At 34.9% G+C, this 20,428-nt stretch overlaps 1 protein-coding gene across 1 annotated transcript in view; it reads right to left on the bottom strand.

Moving 5' to 3' along the window:
* The window catches only part of LOC145285800 (uncharacterized), a 271,389-nt gene that overhangs the window by 89,602 nt on the left and 161,359 nt on the right, over positions 1-20,428 (bottom strand). The window contains exon 2 of the mRNA XM_080134177.1: positions 15,802-15,833. The gene's annotated coding sequence lies outside the window, so the exon portion shown is untranslated. The remainder of the gene's footprint in view (positions 1-15,801; positions 15,834-20,428) is intronic.

The following is a 20,428-nucleotide window of genomic DNA, read 5'->3' as shown; positions in this document are numbered from 1 at the left end:
CGTGTATTTTACAGTTAATAAAACCTTTCTAAAAGGCAATTCTTTACTTACTGATACTATTCACTTCAAGCAGAAAGCTAGAAATTCCAGAATTTAAGAAAATGCACAATATTAGAAAAGACAGAATCTCAGAAAATACCCAATGTATTAAATCACAGAAGATCAGAGAAACAGAAAGCTAGAAACGCTAAAATTTTAGAAAATACACAATGTAAATGAAGACAGAATCTCAGGAAAACAGAAAGCTAGAAATGCCAGAATTTAAGAAAATACACAATGTAAAAACAGACAAAATCTTAGGAAAACAGACAGCTAGAAATTCCAGCATTTTAGAAAATACACAATGTAAGAAAAGACAGAATATCAGAGAAACGAACAGCTAGAAATGGCAAAATCTTTGAAAATACACTATGTAAAAACAGACAGAATCACAGGAAAACAGAAAGCTAGAAATGCCAGAATTTAAGAAAATACACCATGTAAGAACAGACGAATTCTCAGAGAAACCGAAATCTAGAAACGCCAGGATTTTTTAAAATACGGCATGTAAAAAAACAGAATCTCAAAAGAATAGAAAGCTAGATACGCCAGAATTTTAGAAAATACACAATGTAAAAAATCACACAATTTCAAAACAACAGAAAGCTTGAAAAGCTAGAATTTTTGAAAATAAACTATGTACAAAATCACAGAATCTCAGAGAAACGGAAAGCTACAAACGCCAGAATTTTAGAAAATAAACAATGTAAAAAAGGATCGAATATCAGGAAAACAGACGGCTAGAAATGCCAACATTTTTGAAAATACACAATGTAAAAAAGACAGAATCTCAAAAGAATAGAAAGGTAGAAATGCCAGAATTTAAGAAAATACACAATATAAGAAAATACAATCGCAGAGAAATTGCAATCTAGACGCCAGGATTTTTGAAAATATGCAATGTATAAAAGACAGAATCTAAAAAGAATAGAAAGCTAGAAATTCCAGAATTTTAGAAAATACGCAATGTAAGAAACCACAGAATCTAAGAGAAAAAAAAATAAAAACGCCAGAATTTTAGAAAATACACAATGTAAAAACAGACAGAATCTTAGGACGGAAAAAAGCAAAAAACGCCAGAATTAAAGAAAATAGACAATGTAAGCAAACACAGAATGTCAGGGAAAAAGAGATCTAGAAACGCCAGAATGTTAGAAGATACACTATGTAAAAAAGACAGAATCTCTGCAAAAAAGAAAGCAAGAAATGCCAGAAGTTTAGAAAATACACAGTGTAAGAAAAGACAAAATCTCAGAGAAACAGAAATATAGAAACACCAGGATTTTTGAAAATACACAATGTTCGAAAAGACAGAATCTCAGAGAAACAGAAAGCTAGAAACGCCAGAATTATAGAAAATACATTATGTACAAACAGACAGAATCTCAGGAAAACAGAAAGCTTGAAATGCCAGGATTTTAGAATATACGCAATGTAAGAAAAGACAAAATCTCAGAAAACTGAAATATAGAAACGCAAGAATTTTTAAAATACGCCATGTAAAAGAGCCAGAATCTCAAGATAATAGACAGCTGGAAACGCCAGGATTTTAGAAAATACACAATACTAGAAATAGCAGAATCTCAGAGAAACCAAAATCTAGAAACACCAGATTTTTTAAAAATACACAATGTAAGAAATCACAGAATCTCAGAGAAATAGAAAGCTAAAAATGCCAGAATTTTAGAAAATACACTATGTAACAAAGCACAGAATCTCAGAGAAACAGAAAGCTAGAAACGCCAGGATTTTTGAAAATAAACAATGTACAAAATCACAGAATCTCAGAGAAACAGAAAGCTAGAAACGCCAGAATTTTAGAAAATATGCACTGTAACAAAAGATTGAATCCTAGGAAAACAGAAGCTAGACATGCCAGATTTTTAGAAAATACATTATGTAAAAACAGACAGAATCTCAGGAAAACAGAAAGCTAGAAACGCCAGAATTGTAGAAAATACACAATATAGGAATAGACAGAATTCTAGAGAAAGCGAAATCAAGAAACGCCAGGATGTTTTAAAATACTCAATGTATACAATATCAAAAGAATAGAAAGCTAGAAACGCCAGAATTTTTTTAAATACACAGTGGTAGAAATCACAGAATCTCAGAGAAACAGAAAGCTTGAAACGCCAGAATTTTAAAAAAATACACAATGTAAGATATCACAGAATCTAAGAGAAACAGAAAGCTAGAAATGCCAGAATTTTAGAAAATGCACTATGTAAGGAGAGGCAGAATCTCAGGAAAACAGAAAGCTAGAAATTCCAGAATTATAGAAGATACACAATGTAAGAATTGACAGAATTCCAGAGAAAGCGAAATCTAGAAACGCCAGGATTTTTGAAAATACGCAATGTAAAAAGACAGTATCTCAAAAGAATAGAAAGCTAGAAACGCCAGAATTATAGAAAATATACACTGTTAGAAATAACAGAATCTAACAGAAAACTTAAGCTAGAAACGCAAGAATTTTAAAAAACACACCATGTAAAAACGGACAGAATCTCAGGAAAACAGAAAGCTAGAAATGCCATAATTTTAGAAAATACACAATCTTAGAAAAGACAGAATCTCAGAGAAATAGAAATCTAGAAACGCCAGAGTTTTCTAAAATACGCTATGTAAAAAAGACCGAAGCTCAAAAGAATAGAAAGCTAGAAACGCCAGAATTTTAGAAAATACACAATATAAGATAACACAGAATCTAAGAGAAACCGAAAGCTAGAAACGCCAGAAATAATGTAAGGAAAGACAGAATCTCAGGAAAACAGAAAGCTAGAAATTACAGAATTATAGAAAATACACACTGTAAGAAAAGACAGAATCTCAGCGAAACCGAAATCTAGAAACGCCAGGATTTTTGAAAATACATCATGTTAAAAAGACAGAATCTCAAAAGAATAGAAAGCTAGAAACGACAGAATTTTAGAAAATACACTATGTAAAAAAGACAGAATCTCAGGAAAACAGAAAGCTAGAAACGCCAGAATTTTTGAAAATACACAATGTAAGAAATCACAGAACCTCAGAGAAGAAGAAAGCAAGAAACGCCAGTATTTTAGAAAATACACAATGTAAAAACAGACAGAATCTCAGGGAAGCAGAAAGCTAGAAATTCCAGAATTTAAGAAAATGCACAATATTAGAAAAGACAGGCTCTCGGCGAAACCGAAATCTAGAAACGCCAGGATTTTAGAAAATACACAATGTAAGAAAGGCAGAATAAAAGAGAAATCGAAATCTAGAAACGCCAGAATTTTTTAAAATACGCAATGTAATAAAAAGAGAGAATCTCCAAAGAATAGAAAGCTAGAAACGCCAGAATTTTAGAAAATACGCAATGCAAAAAAATCACAGAATCTCAGAGAAATAGAAAGCTAGAAACGCCAGAATTTTAGAAAATACGCAATGTAAGAAAAGACAAAATCGTACAGAAACAGAAACATGAAACGCCAGAAGTTTAGAAAATACACAATGTAAAAACAGACAGAATCTTAGGAAAGCAGAAAGCTAGAAATGCCAGAATTTAAGAAAATGCACAATGTAAGAAAAGACAAACTCTCAGCGAAACCGAAATCTAGAAACGCCAGGATTTTGGTAAATACGTCATGTAAAACATACAGAATCTCAAAAGAATAGAAAGCTAGAAACGCCAGAATTTTAGAAAATGCGCAATGTAAAAAATCACAGAATCTCAGAGAAATAGAAAGCTAGAAACGCCAGAATTTTAGAAAATACGCAATGTTAGAAAAGACGGGAGCGTAGAGAAACAGAAAGCAAGAAACGCAAGAATTCTAGAAAATACACAATGTATAAAATCACAGAATGTCAGAGAAACAGAAATCTAGACACACCAGAATTTTAGAAAAGACGCGATATTAGAGAAGACAGAATGTTTATGAAACAAAATAGTAGAAAAGATGAAATTTTAGAAAATACACGATAAGAAATCTAGAAAAACGGAATGCTAGAAATACAAGAATTTTAAATAATACACGATGTAGGAAAAAATAAAATGGTAGAAAAAACAGAAATGTGATTCGAAATAACATGAATCTTTGTCACGCTTCAACTTGAAATATCTTTTCTTTAGTAAATTTTAAATAAAATTTCCTATTTTTGTTACAACAGTGCAATATCATAGAACCGAATTGTAAGAATTCCAAGAACTTTTAGTATCTTCTTCCAATCATATTTAATAATAAGAAATGAAATAATTATATTGGGAATAGAATATACTTGTAAATATTTTTGACAGATGATGTTTATAACGTACTTATAAAAATTTTAATTTACAATGCATTCGGTATCCTTGGATTGTTGAAAATATTCACGAGGTTTTACCTACTGCATATCATCCACGATGACAGTGTAATTTCTAAGTTTAGTCACCTTAATTAACCGAAAAACTTATCAAGTAAATTCAAAACCACAGTATAAAAAACTACTTAAGTTTTCGAACCTCCAAAATATACTTACGTGTGAAGGCATCGTTAATTCGTATTTCATTAATACCAAATTTTTACAGAACCTGTAACTAACAGGAAGTGGAATGAAGTACGATATTTATTTATTCCACGAAACGGAGCGATCGTTATTTAGATTTAAAATCTAGCGTATGATGTAAACAATAGTAAGAATTCGGTGATTTAATCAAAATTCCCCTTATTATTAAAATTCTCAGTGAATGTAAAGGACATGATGGTAGATATTAGTATCAAAGTGAAAATGACCGCGACGGTCTTTTTGAAAATCCTATTTCTGGAGAAATAACTAAATGTAAGAAATTTTGCAACATGACAAAATGGACGCATACTTTCTGGAACCATTCACGAGGGTATGGACTGTGAGACTGGTTGAAAGATATACGCATATAGTTTTTGGGGTGGTTATAAACCTATACTATATGGAAGGAGGTGGATAATTGACTTTATTTTATTATATAGAAGATAGAGTATTAATAAGTAATAATTTTATAATCTGAAATAAGTTATAATTTTAGAAGAGCTGGTATGTTACAAAGACCAAGATGTTATAAAATATAGAATTAAAAAAGATAAGAATTTTATATAAACAAATTTTAAAAAATTTGGACCGTTAGAAAAGACAGTATTTTTAGAAAAGCCATCATTTAAAAACATCTTGAACTTAAAAAAAAAACATATACCTCATCTAAGTAACATTAAAAGATACTAAATTCCTACTTTCATCCTAGATATACCACAAGCAATTGAGACTATTTAGACTACAAATAAAATCAATAAAATCCAGTTTTATGTTAAAATGTAGTTGTTTTGTTTTGGGTTATTTTGGGTTTTTTTGTTTTGCGGCATATCAATCATTTGAACCCAGTCATTTGGAAACAATTGTTTTGTTTTAAGTTCTTTATATCTTAAAAAAATGATTCAAAGTGTTTGGTTTAGCTGGTATTTCTCTCTTGTGAGAGCTAGATAACCAACACATGTTAGTCAGATCCTCATTGATCAGTGCCGAATTCGCCATTATCCACCACCGCCTCCGCTAGACAGGACACGTCCACAGGATGAATTCTTCCAGACCCCAAAAAAATCCTAAATGGTAAACTGGACATTTAGATCAAATCATGAGGAGCATGTAAAATGCGCTATAAGGACCAACAAAAGCGCATCCTGGCACTTACCACCATCAGCTCGATCTTGTTGGAAGAAAATGCTAGGGACAGAATGACATGGAGGAGATCAGTACGCGGACTATGAGGAATAGAGGAGGGAGAATAAAGATGAGGCAACGAAATAGAAAAGACCGCTGTGAACGACCCGACCTCCCACTACCCTTCTCTTTGAACATTATCAGCGGCTATTTAACCACTGATTTGACCTTGAAAATTATGTCAAACATAAACAGCATCCGCCATGATAAGGCAGATATGAGTGGGAGCCGACAACGATATCTATCTATATTGTCAGAATTTAATTCTTCCATCTACTCTTCTTTCTCCCTTTCTTTTCTTCTTTCTTTAACCCACCCCTCTCTATGCAAGCAGTTGTAGACTGCTACTGATAGCACGTGACTGTTTCTTTGTTGATGATTGGTCGAGTGATGTTTTGCTCGTCGATTAAAGCGAAAACGGAAGTGAAAAAAAGGCAACTGCTGCCTGGGCCTTTGGGAATGAAAGGTTGTTGTCTGAAAATGTCGGACCTTGATGTAGTAACCCATTGTGGCGACACATCAGGAGGCTCTAGATAAAAGTCTTATTTTGTCAGTTAAATTTTCGTCTAGGTGACGAAAATGAAGAGAAAAATGCCGGCTGAGTTCAGGCAGAAAAGTCTTAAAAAGTTAAGTCAAAAGTCTTGTCTAGAGGAAAAGAAATAAGTGCAAATGTTAAACCTCAGACGAATGAAAAAAGTGACGGTGCAAACAACAATAATTTGCTTGGTCTTCAGGAAATATTCGAAGTGAAAAGGAAAGTGCATAATTTTCAATGGTGCAGCAAGAAGAGCCTTCTCTTATAAGAAAAATGTTTTGTTCGACTAAGCTGTCGAAGCTACATCATGTAAAATAATGTTTTTCCCAAGTAAAAGCCGACAAATATGAGTAAAAGAAAGTTGAAGAAGATGCAGATTTATTTGATAAAAAAGAAGAAAATCCAACGAGAATTTTATTCTATTTTTATGCTATCTCAAGCAGGAATGACAATTTTCTCTAAAAACAAAAATCCGTATAAATTATTCTTGCTTCTAAAAAACTAATTCTTACCTCAAAGTAAGTTTTGCCTCTTTCTTAATCTTTTCTTATCTCTTAATTCTATTCTTTCTCTTTGTCCTGAACTGTTAATAGAACTTTCAAGGTTCGCCAAAAGGGGACATTTTTTGGCAGTCAAATACAGTCTTTTATACGGTTAAAAGGTGAACTTCAGACTTTATTATTATTTTTCTCCCTCCCCTTTCAATTTATTTTTCCCTCTTTAAATAAAAGTTTATAATTATTTCAAGTGGGTTTTACTTCCTCTTCTTTCTCCTTGTTTTAATTGTAAATGGTTATATGCATTTGGTTTTTACAGGTTCTAGTATTTACATACGTCTAATTTGGCTGTTACTAAGTTAAATTCGGACAATATATTTATAAAAGTGATAATGTGTGTGAGGACACTTTTCAACCTATATACTTAACGAATTTTTGATCCACAAACTTGAAATTTGATATATAAGAAAAGGGCTAGTAAGAGGTCAAAATTGAAAAATTGATACGTGGAGGCTGTCGGATTTTTTTTATCTGTTTGCTAACTGTTTCACAACTGCGCATGCGCTAATCGTTCGCATTATGTTAAGAATAAGGTTTTAAATACCGTTTGAAGACCGTGTTCAGTTTGGGCAAATAGTTATCGTAATGATCTCACTGTCTTTAGGTTTTGGTTTCGATCTCAACTTGAGTATTTTTTTACTTGCAAGAAATGAACCGTTTCGAAAAAGCATAACACTCGCATGTACATGTTTCAGTTTCTTTCTGGGGTTTTTTTTAGTTTTTTTTTTGTTTTGTTTTTTTTTATACGTGTGAGGACTGAATTTTTATCTGTTTTCAACAGTTTCATAATTGCGCCTGTGCAGTTATGAAATATGACAGCTTTTTTATTTTAGATATGAGTTGCTTTGAATGCCAATCTGGTGTAATTGTCATCGTACTGGACTTGCTGTTTTTAGCTTTTGCTTCTATCTCAGCTCGATTTTTTTTTAGTTATAAGTAAGATTTTTACTTGAAGTGAATTGGATAGAAAAACATAATACTCGTATGCACATGTCTCAATATTTTTTTTCGTTTTTTATATCATTTTTCTTAAAGAAATTTAAAGTTACGTTTAATACCGGACAACGCCGGGTACATCTGCTAGCATATTGTGAATAATGTTTTTGTTCTTAACTCTACAGAAGATCGTTGTGTTTGGCAAAATAAAATAAAAAACAGTGGCGTAAATGATTTTTGCTTTTTTTTTTTTTTTGTATTTTAAGGCCGGGTGCCGGTATCTTCACACGGTCTGATCTGGTAGCACAATTAAAACATAATTGTATGCTTTAAGGAATCGTTGATATCGCTTTGATTTTATTATTGGTTAGAAAGAAACTGAGATATGTGCATGCAAGTAGTTTTTTTTTCTAATTAGTTCACTTGACTCGTGCTTTAAAAATTGTTTTCAAACTTAGCATAAATAATCAGTCACGCAAACGATTCACACATGCGCATTCATGAAACAGTTGACAAACAGTTAAAAGTCAAAAGACTCCCAAATACCATTTTTTTTTTTTTTCAATTTTAACACTTTTAGCAGCCTTTATTCCGGATGAAAACGAATTTAAAAATTTTCATATGTCTGAATACCCTATATACCGAATTCCAAGTTTGTAGATCAAAAATTCGTTGAGTATATAGGTTGAGAAATGTCCTCACACACACACATACATTATCATTTTTTTATATACTATCAGGTCGCCCGGCATTGCCCGGTCGTAAAATATGCATAAATATTATATTTTAATTAATGCAGAAACTGAGATTTGTGCATGCGAGTATGAAATTCGTATACGTGTGATCGTCTATTCATGAGTGTCTTTGAACTCGATATACATTACAAATGTTGGGATATAAAAACATCAAATAAGATCATACCTTTTTCTAACGGTTTTCATATTGGCCGGTTCAACTGTTTGGATCATTGGGCTGAAATAAAGACTCTCAACTTCATTGAGAGAGTGACTAACTCAAACGTAGATAATATATACATACGGGTCTTTATTCCGGAATCACATTTCTAAGTTTGTTGTCTCGGCCCGTTTCCTTGGTCGTTTTGAAAAACCCATCTTCTCTTGTTGGCTCAAAAAAATAGACTAAACTAGAACTCTAACTGACCACGTATCCTCCTAAGATACACGTCAGCTTAAAATCAACTCTGCGTCAGATTTTTTCGAGGTTAAGCTGTTTTTTAATTGTTGTTATTCCAAAAACTATTTGTTTCTATTATTTATGTAAACGTTGACTCTTATAGTTTATTCCAATGTAATTATTGATTTCAACAAGCATTTTTAACCTCAAAAAACGAATCCATCCCAAACTGCATAGCCATCAAGCATCGACCGAGCTTGCCTTATGCAATAGCAGTTTTTCCATTTCGACCACTTAGCAGGGCTGTTTTCCGGATAAAAACAGATTAAAAAGTTTTCCACGTGTCTGAACACCCTATATACCAAATTTCAAGTCTTTAGATTAAAAATTCGTTGAGTATATAGGTTGAGAAGTGTGCTAACACACACAGACACACACATTCTCACTTTTAGACTACTAGAGGATGTACCCGGCGTTACAGTCGTAAAATATTCATAAATATTATTTTTAATAAATGCAGATTATAAACAGAAATGTCGTAGATATGAAACTTAACGTTAAATTATTTTTTAAAAATGAAAAAAAAAACAAGAAACACGTGCATGCGAGTATTATGTTTTTGTTTTGTTTTGTTTTGTTTTTGTTTTGTTTTTCTAAATAGTTAATTTCTTGTAAGTAAATAATAAAAGATAGTCGAGTTGAGATCGAAACCAAAACCTAAAGTACGATAACTATAACACCAGCTTCACATGGCTTTCAAACGGAGTTTTTAAACCAACTCATACTTAACATAAGGAAGCACTCATATTTCACGACCGCGCATGCGCAGTCGTGAAACAGTTGAACATAGATGAAAATCCAGCGGCCTCCAACGGACCAATTTTTCAATTTGACCCCTTAGCAAGTATTTTCCCGAATGAAAACGGATGAAAACGTTTTCCACGTGTCTGAATATCCTATATATCGAATTTCAAGCCTGTAGATAAAAAATTCGTTGAGTATATAGGTTGAGAAATGTCCACGCAAACACACACACACACACACACATATTCTCACTTCGATAGAATGCTGGCAGGCCGCCCGTTGTTGCCTGGTCATAAAGTAAGCATAAATTTTATATTTTAATTAATGCAGAAACTGGAGCACGCGCATATATTATCTTTTTTTTTAAACAGTTCACTTTTTGGAAGTAAAAAAAAAAACATTCGAGCTGAGATTAGAACCAAAATTAAAGGCATTGAGACAAGTACGCTTACAACTATACCAGCTCGAAATGCCATTCACAGATTGTTTTCAAAAAATTTTATTCTTAACATAAAAGAGGCTGTCAAGTTTCTCGACCGCGCATGCGCAGTTGAGAAACAGTTGACAAACAGATAAAAATCTGATGACTCCCACGTACGAATTTGCTAATTATGACCACTTAGCATCGCTTTTTTTCCGGATAAAAACGTATTCAAAAGTTTTCCACATGTCTGAATAACAAATACAAAGTTTCAAGTCTGTAGATAAAAAATTCGTTAAGTATATAAGTTGAGAAGTGTCTTCACACATACACACACATTCTCACATTTATAGATTTACTATCAGACTGCCCTGCGTTGGTCGATCGCGAAATACGCATAGATTTTAATTAATGCACAATTCTTATTTATTATAAACACAATACCGTATGCATTAAACGTAATGTTAAATTCCTTTTTTCTAAACAGTTCACTTGTAAGTTTGTCTTTGTTTTTTTTTACATAGACATATAGACATAACCACTTATCAAGGCCAGAGGCCACTCGAGGATAAGGGTTAAAGAGTGTACTGTAGAAATTGGACAATATAGTAATCGTTAGTAATGGAAATTCGGTAAATTTGTTAACTTATGTGGAACGGCTCATCAAGAACTTGTTTGCGTTGGGCTTAACCATATTGTAGTCAGCTGGAAAGCAGGAAAACGGAAGACAATTCCACAGACGTGCACTTCTTTGAAAGGAGCTTTGTTCATGGAATCTACGTTTAGGTTTGGGCACAGATAAAGCGTGGGGGGGAATTATTGATAATGTTTTCAGCTAGTAGAGTGTTTATTGTGAAATTTTGACGAGTGGGGACCATAGATTGGAGCTCAGTCGAGCACTCGCCATGAAAATAATGATAAAGCAGAGACAAACTCGCAACATCGCTTCTGTGAGATAGAGGTTGCAAGGAAGAGAAAAGGACATCACCTACGAGGCTACAAAGTCTATTTTGAACTCTATCAAGGTAGGACAAGTCTTTTAAAAAAATTACGAGAGCTGAGATCGAAATCAAGATCCGGAAACATTGAGTCAAGCACTACAATTATTACACCTGCTTAACACGACCTTGAAGAGTTTTTTTCAACCCGTCTTACTCTTGTGTCATATTTCACGATCGCGCATGCGCATTCATAAAAAATTGAAAAATTGGACGACTCCCAGACTCCCACGTACCAATTTTTTTATTTTGGCCCATTAGCTGCCGTTTTTGTTTTGTTTTTTTTGTTGTTTTGTTTTGTTTTTTTTAATGAAAACGGATTAAAAAGTTTTCCACGTGTCTGAACCGATATACCAAATTTTAAGTCCGTAGATTAAAAATTCGTCGAGTATATAGGTTGAGAAGCTTTCTCACACACACACATTCTCACTTTCCTAGAATACTAGATGATATACCGGCGTTGCTTGGTCGTAAAATACGGATAAATATTATATTTTAATTAAAGCAATTTTTTATTTATTATAAACAAAAATACTGTAGGCATTAAACGTAACGTTAAATTCTTTAAAAAGAAATTTTAAAAAACGGATAGAAACCGAAGTACGTGCATACGAGCATTATGTTTTTCCTAAACAGTTCACTTCTTGTAAGTAAATAAAAAAAGCTGAGATTGAAACCAAAATCTAACGAGAGTGAGTCCAGAACGATTACGATTACATCAGCTTGACATAGCTTTCAAGATGTTTTTTAAACCTACTTATACTTAACATACAGAAGCAATCATATATGACGATCGCGCATGAGCAGTCGTGAAACGGTTGAGCACAGATAAAAATCCGGCGTCCTCCAACGTACCAATTTTTCAATTTGACCCCTTAGCAACCTTTTTCGGGATGAAAATGAATTAAAAACTTTTCCACATGTCTGAAAACCCTATATACCGAATTTCAAGTCTGTAGATTAAAAAATTCGTTGAGTATATAGGTTGAGAAGCTTTCTCACACACACATACACATATTCTTACTTTTATAGAATTGCCTGGTTTTACAATACGCATAAATATTATATTTTAATGAATGCAAAATTCTCATTTACTATAGACCGAAATACCGCAGGTATTAAGTGTAACTAAAAAAAAATGAAGTAAAACAAAAAACAAAAAAAAATGATACATTTGCATCCGAATATTATTTAGTTTTTTTTTACGGTTTACTTCTTGTAGGAAAAAAAATTACTGGGGCTGAGATCGAAATCAAAACCGAAAGACAACGGGTTAAATATGCTAACAATTATACCAACTGGACATGACTTGTAAGAGGCGTTTTCACGCCAACTCATAATTTACATAAATAAGTTATCATATTTCACGATTGCGCATACAAATAGATAAAAATTCGGTGGCCTCCCACGCACCAATTTTTCACTTTTTACGTCTTAGCAGCACTCATTTTTATAGAATAGTAGACTACCCGTGACTCATTGGGTCAGTATGTCATATTAGCTATGGAATTAATGTATAAGCGTGACACTTGTGACGTAAAGAAAATAGTTTGTTTGTTTTTTTTTAACATAACAGAAACATTTCTATGAAAGTATATTAAAATAAAAAAAAGAATATAGATAGATTTCTATGAATCGTTCTGTTTATAAACAAATTCAACTTGCCTCCTCCCTTGAGGCTCTCATTCACAAATATCCGTGGGCTTAGAACTAACTTAGCTGATGTTGAAGCATTTCTCTTAACAAATACCCCGGATATCTTAGCACTAAGTGAGACTAACCTACACTCCTCCATTCCCTCTAACCACTTTAACATGCCTGGATATCTCCCACTCTGCCGTAAGGACTCTGACAGACATATGCACGGACTTGGAGTTTACATTCGTAATACCCTTCCCTTGACTAGAGAAACAAACCTAGAAACAGATGATCAAGCCTTTATGTGCTTTAGACTAAACGTGCAACACAGTATTAGCTACTATTATTTTATCTACCGCTCTCCCTCGACTCAGGACTGCTCCATAATAAACAAAGTATCTGACAGCATAGACACGGCACTGTCCCTCGACACTAGCGCACAAATACATGTGTTTGGTGACTTTAATGTCCACCACAAAAACTGGCTTGGATTCTCTACTCACACAGATGCAGCGGGCAGCACAACCCATAGCTTCGCTATATCTCACTCCCTATCACAAATTGTTACGTTTCCAACCCGTTTCCCTGACCAGGAAGAACAACACGCATCACTTCTAGATCTGTTTTTTTGACCACAGTTCCCGATGACTGCATAACGAAGGCCCACAGCCCACTCGGGAACGCTGATCATGCAGTGATAATGGTTGAAATCGCCCTAAACTCTAGACCCAAAACTGAAGAGCCAGTGCTCAAAACAACGAGATATTATAATAAGGCTGACTGGGAAGCCATCAGGGAACTAATTAGAGATGCTCCATGGAAAAATATTTTCTCTCTCCCTGCTGAACAGTGTGCAAACGAGACCACTGACTGGTTCAAAACTGCAATCGAAGCGCATGTTCCCATGCGGAAATTTTATAGTAAGCCCCACTCTCCCCAATGGTTTACGTCGACTTGTGCAACTGCCATTACTCAAAAGCAGCATGTATACCGTAGGTTTAACCGACATAAGTCCAGTTCAAACAGACTGAAGTATATAGAAGCTAGAAATAACGTTAAGAAAGAAATAGCGACAGCTAAGAGAGAATTTACGGAAACCACTAAAAAGCGCATCGAAGCACAAAAACTAGGAACTCGAGACTTCTGGAAAATCTACAACAGTGTAGTAAATAATGGGCAATCAACAATTCCCCCACTAACCAACAATCACGAGATTGTCTCCTCAGCAACCGACAAGGCTAACATGCTTGCCAGTCGGTTTGCCTCAAACTCCACACTGGACCCTTCCAACCACCCCCTACCTGACTTTCCTATGCGGACAGACGCCACACTAGACGATCTGAAAACCACCCCTGCTCAGGTGCATGCTATCATAAAAAACCTTGACACCTCAAAAGCATGTGGACCCGATCTTATCCCAGCTGTGCTATTAAAAAAGTGCTCAGCCGAAGTAGCTCCAGTTCTCTCCAAACTCTACAACAAATGTCTTAATGAAGCTTGCTTTCCGGGCTGTTGGAAAACTGCTTCTGTTGTACCAGTATTCAAGAATTCTGGCGAAAGGACTGACCCATCAAATTATCGCCCCATTAGCCTCCTCCCACTTTTTGCCAAAATATTTGAGACCATAATTAACCATGCTCTAGTCCATCATCTTACAGATGCTAAACTACTGACTGACAAACAATATGGATTTAGACAAGCCCGTTCCACAGCAGACATCCTCACTGTGATCTCTGAACGTATATACCATTCACTGGACAAAGCGGGGGAAGGCAGAGCGGTAGCTCTAGATATATCTAAGGCTTTTGACAGGGTATGGCATGAGGGTCTCCTCAGTAAAATCAGATCATACGGTATCACTGGTAGAATACTTAACATAATTAAATCCTTCTTAGATAAGAGAAAAATCCAGGTAGTCCTCGACGGTCGTACATCTAAACAATATGATATAAATGCGGGAGTGCCCCAGGGTTCTATCCTTGGATCTCTATTGTTCCTGATATTCATAAATGACCTCCCCGACAACATTGCCTCTGAGATGGGTATATATGCTGATGACACTACACTCTATGGCAGACACGACAGGAAGACGAATGAACACATTTCTAAAGAAATGGCAGAAACACTAGAGGAAGACCTCCAATCTGTAGTGGAATGGGGACAAAAGTGGTTGGTCGCGTTCAATGCTGCCAAGACTAAACTAGTTTCATTCAATAATTACAAGAAACCCTCTCTACCACCCATAGCAATGGCCAACGACTCTTTATCTGAGAGTCCATCTTTCAAACTCCTTGGCCTAACGTTCACAGGAAACATGAGTTGGAACAATTACATTGAAGGCATTGCCAGGGCCGCTGCAAGAAAGGTAGGCTCTCTCTACCGTGCTAGAAAACTACTAACACCCGAAAGTATCCTGTACCTCTATAAGGCCACCATTCGCCCATGTATGGAGTATTGCTGCCACATCTGGGCTGGTGCATCTGCTACTAATCTCTCGCTCCTTGACAAGGTTCAAAAGAGAGTCGCAAACCTGATAGGCCCTGAACTGGCATCTAAGCTTCAGCCTCTGTCCCATCGACGAAATGTTGCATCCCTCTGCCTTTTCTACAAGTATTTTAGTGGTGAATGCTCTGACGAACTGCAATCACTTGTGCCCCCACGACGCGAGCACCCTCGACAAACCCGACAGGCTACTAGATCCCACCCCCACACTGTAGAGGTCCCTAGATGTAAAAGATCTTTTTACTCCAATAGTTTCTTCCCCAGAACCGCAAGACTCTGGAATTCCATTCCAGGTCCCTGCTTCCCCAACAGTACTGACGTGCAGAAGTTCAAGTGTAACGTGAACCGACACCTTACTGCCCAAATCCCTACATAGTACCCCAGTAGTTGTTGCCCCTGATAGTAGCCCCCTACACCAAAGTGGCAATTTGCCTTGTTTGGGGTGAAAATGTAATAAAAAAATAAATAAATAAATAAATAATTGTTTATTTTTCAAAAAAAAAAATTACAGCCATTGAATTATAAGTGGTTTGCCATACTTACAGGTAAATGTGCACTGAACAGATACCATAATACTGAAAGTAAAATTCAAATTTTGATATATCTTTTTTTAATGAAATTGTTAGTTGAAAGTACACAGAATAGTTAAAAAAAAATAAAAATAAAAACACTCTCCCCATGTTAAGAATGGCTTTTTAAATAGAAAATAAAATGTAATTATTTTTATTTATTTTAAACAAACATTCATGACCCATTGGGTCAAATATTTAATTTATATGTTAATAATTAGGTCAATAAAACTAATTAAGACAATGCGGAAATGAACGATGTAAAAAAAAAAGCAGAAAATATTAATAATTGTTTATTTGGATAATTTAAACGCAAAAAAAATAAACAATTGGGACGCTGAAAACGTGCACAGTAAAAACAATACGTTTTGTTGTCGATTATTTACGCTGGTATGGGTTTATGTTTGTGTACGCATGCGCAATCGGAAGTCGTAAACCGGATGTTGGGTTACAACATGCGTTACAAGGTCATTTGAGTTTTATAATTATATACATAAGATGAGACTAGCAGGCTACCCGGCGTTGTCCGGTTGTAATATACTCATATTATATTTTAAAAATTGGATTCTAAGTAGGACGTCCCCCAGTACGAAAGCGTGAATGCGGTATTATGGTGAAAGAAGATACTAGCTAAGAGGAATTTTTTGTTTAGTTTTGGAGTGACAAGGATGACAAACGACCCCCCATCCCCCCCCTTTGAGTTGACCTTGTGCCTAAGTTTTTTGTTCAGTTGAAACTTACATTGTAATTTTAGCTTGAATAAATATTTTAATATCCCAAAATGTAGTATCTGTTCCGGCAGATTTTTTTTTTTTTTTTTTTTTTGCCCTTGTGGCAATCTTCTGGTCCATGTAGGGGCAACCCTATATACCAGCAGGCTCTCACTATCCAGCTCCCATTTCTCACCTCTCGGGAACTGGCCCCCTTTTCCCTTCCCCCTCCTCCTCTCTCCACATTAAAAATCGGCGTTGTGCCTAATTTGCTCAGTAGGGAAGCAATTAAATACAGTCCTTCCAAGATCAAAGTGTAGTATCTGTTCCGGCAGATGCTGCAATCAAAGCCCATTGTCCTTGTGGCAATGGGATTCTGGTCAATGTAGGGGAAATCCTATATACCAAGAGGCTCTCACTATCCAGCTCCCATTTCCCACCTCTCGGGAGCTGGCCCCCTTTTCCCTCCCCCTTCCACATCAAAAAATGCCTAATTTGTTCTCGTGGGGAAGCAATTAAACACAGCCCTTTTCTCGTCCCTGAAACCACTTTCCCACAGAAGAGACATTGCGAGCATGTCTCTGCTTTATCGTTATTTTCATGGCAAGTGCTCGTCTGAGCTTCAATCTATGGTCTCCCCTCGTCAAACTTTCACGAAAAACACTCATCTAGCCACAACCACTATCAATAATTTTCCACACTCTTTATCTGGGCCTAAACCTAAATGTACATTCCATGAACAAAGCTTCTTTCTTAGAACTGCACGTCTGTCGAACTCTCTTCCGATTGCCTGCTTTCCAGCTGACTACAATCTGACTGTCTTCAAGTCTAACGTAAACAAGTTCTTGATGAACCGTCCTCATAAGTAATCCAATTTACAAAATTCCGACTACTTGTGTTTACTACGCTATAATCACATTGACTAATGTATACCCATTAACCCTTATCCTCGAGTGGCATCTGGGCTTTGATAATCTAGCCCTATACATATTCCACCGTAACTGATATTGTCTCACCAGATAACATTTATCTCTTATCCTGGAGTAGCCTCCGGGCCTTGATAAGTGGTAATCTTCCAAGTAATATAAATATATATATGTGTGTGCGTGTGTGTGTATGTGTATGTGTGTTTGTGTGTAGTATTTTCAAAAAATCAAGACAACAAAGATTGGCTTGATAGCAACAAGTTGCGTATTTTTATAATACGTTACAATCGTTTCGTGATCTTTGTTTTCTTAATTTTGTGAAAATAATAGACAATGCTCGATTATAAAACGTATTATAAAAACTAGTAATTTTGAATTAAGTCATGTTATTCTGGTTTAAACTTTATTTGTATACATGAACAATTTACAGAATTTTAATTTATCTGAGCATATTATAATTTGGGGTAAAATATCAATTTGTGTGTGTGTGTGTGTGTGTGTGTGTGTGTGTGTGTGTGTGTGTGTGTGTGTGTGTGTGTGTGCGTGTGCGTGTGCGTGTGTGTGTGTGTGTGTGTGTGTGTGTGTGTGTGTGCGCGTGTGCGTGCGTGTGTGTGTGTGTGTGTGTGTGTGTGTGTGAATAAATAAAAATACCAGCGATGGATGACGTAATGTTGTTTTGAAAAAAAAAAAGAAAAAAACGAATGGATCTATAAAATGGTGATCAACGTTTCGCCCCTTATTGCAGGGGACATCTTCAGGATATTAAAAAGGAAAATGCAGAAGAAGAAAACGATCATAGACCATACGTAAGTGAAAAGGAAACAGTGTTAGAATCCATACCCATATCGGGAAAGAAACTATAAATGTGTGGATGGGAAAATAATAATCAAAGAACAAAATATAAAAACAGATCCTGGTTAATTCATACTATTATCCCAAACCGTTTTTCCTTAAATAATTTAAAACAAAATGAATAAGATTTTTTTTTAAAAGTGTACATAGGTATTTAAATAACGTATTTTAAAAGTGTGTATATATATATATATATATATGTGTGTGTATATATATATATACATATATATATATATATATATATATATAGAAATCGAACAACCCAACCTTCCCATACACACACATTTATAGTTTCCTTCCCGTTATTGGTAGGATTCTAACACTGTTTCCTTTTCACTTACGTATGGTCTATGATCGTTTTCTTCTTCTGCATTTTTTCTTTTAATATCCTGAGGATGGCCCCTGTAATAAGGGGCGAAACGTTGATCACTATTTTATAAATTCATTCGTTTTTTTTTTCAAAAAACACATACACACACACACACATACACACACACACGTATGTATATATATATATATATATATATATATATATATATATATATATATATATATATTGACAAATCGCGTATGGTTTTGTGGCGTATTTAGCGCCTTATAATATTTAAAAATTTTGACACGTTTTTCTGTTTGACAAGACATTTTTGTTTTAATTATTTCCTTTCGTCGCACTGCGAAGAGGCACGTACAGCATGGATTAGCAAATATTTGTTTCATGCTTCCATAAATTTCATGTCTTGTGTCGATTTTGGTCAAGTTTAATCATTTGTTTCATTGGAAGTGACGTTAACGTATCAAAATAGAAGGTGTTTTGTCTTGTATATCTTTATTATTCATACCGTCTTTTGTTTGGATTTCGATTTCGATATGCACTCGAGACATTACGATATATATATATATATATATATATATATATATATATATATATATATATATATATATATATAGTAAGTTATAAAATGTATATGGCGATTAAGCTACACTGAATATTCCGTGTTTCATCCACTTTAGGATTCTTCAAGCTTAATCGCCATAAGCCTGAAGAATCCTAAAGTGGATGAAACGCGGAATATTCAGTGTAGCTTAATCGCCATATACATTTTATAACTTACTATATATATACAGTGATGATCATATTTATTGGCACGGTAAAATAAAAGTTAAATTTTGTCTAATAAATTCTAAAAAAGGGATTAAATTAAAGAAAATAACAAAGTATATTATGTATTTTTACTGGCCTTTCCGATGCAGCAATCGGATTTTAGAAAAAATAAATAACAAAGGAACAACAAACATAATTGCAAAAAACCCTTGTTCAAAATTATTGGCACGATTTATTTAATAATCAATTGTATAGCCTTTGGCCTTGATTACCTTCCTCAGTCGCTTTTCATAGTTTACAACCAAGTTGTTGCACTCTTCAGTAGTAATTTTAGCCCACTCTTCCTGACAATAATCCTCCAATTGAATAAGATTCTTAGGCTTCCTTTGCATTACCCTCAATTTTAATGTTCTCCATAAATTTTCAATTGGATTAAGGTCTGGGCTTTGTGATGGCCACTCCAAAACATTAATATGATTGTCCTCAAGCCATTTCTTAGTCAGTTTAGCCGAATGCTTTGGGTCATTATCTTGCATGAACCACCAACGACGACCAAGTGAGAGCTCTTTAGCAGAGTCTTTCAGGTTTTCATCCAATATTTTAACATAATCTTCCTTTTTTATGCTACCTGTGACCTTAACAAGTCGCCCTGGTCCAGAGGCAGCAAAGGATCCCCAAAACATCAAACTGCCTCCACCGTGCTTCACTGTGGGTATGGTGTTCTTAGGCAGGAAAGCTTCGCCAGATTTTCTGTAAATATAAGACACTTTATTATGGCCAAATAACTCTATTTTCGTTTTGTCAGTCCATAGAACACGTTTCCAGAATGCAACATCTTTATCAATATGACGTTTTGCAAAGGCTAGCCTTGCTTTCAGGTGCATAGGCTTCAATAAGGGAGTCTTTCTCGGGCGACATGCTTTTAAACCAGCTCTCTTCAAAACTCTACCAACTGTATGTCGAGATACATTCACTCCAGAGGTGCTCTGTTCATCAACAATCTCCCCAACA

Source organism: Euprymna scolopes, chromosome 10 (assembly GCF_053919585.1).
Source record: "Euprymna scolopes isolate OS-2025 chromosome 10, ASM5391958v1, whole genome shotgun sequence".
Lineage (NCBI taxonomy): Eukaryota > Metazoa > Mollusca > Cephalopoda > Sepiida > Sepiolidae > Euprymna > Euprymna scolopes.
This window is presented reverse-complemented; position numbering and strand designations above follow the sequence as displayed.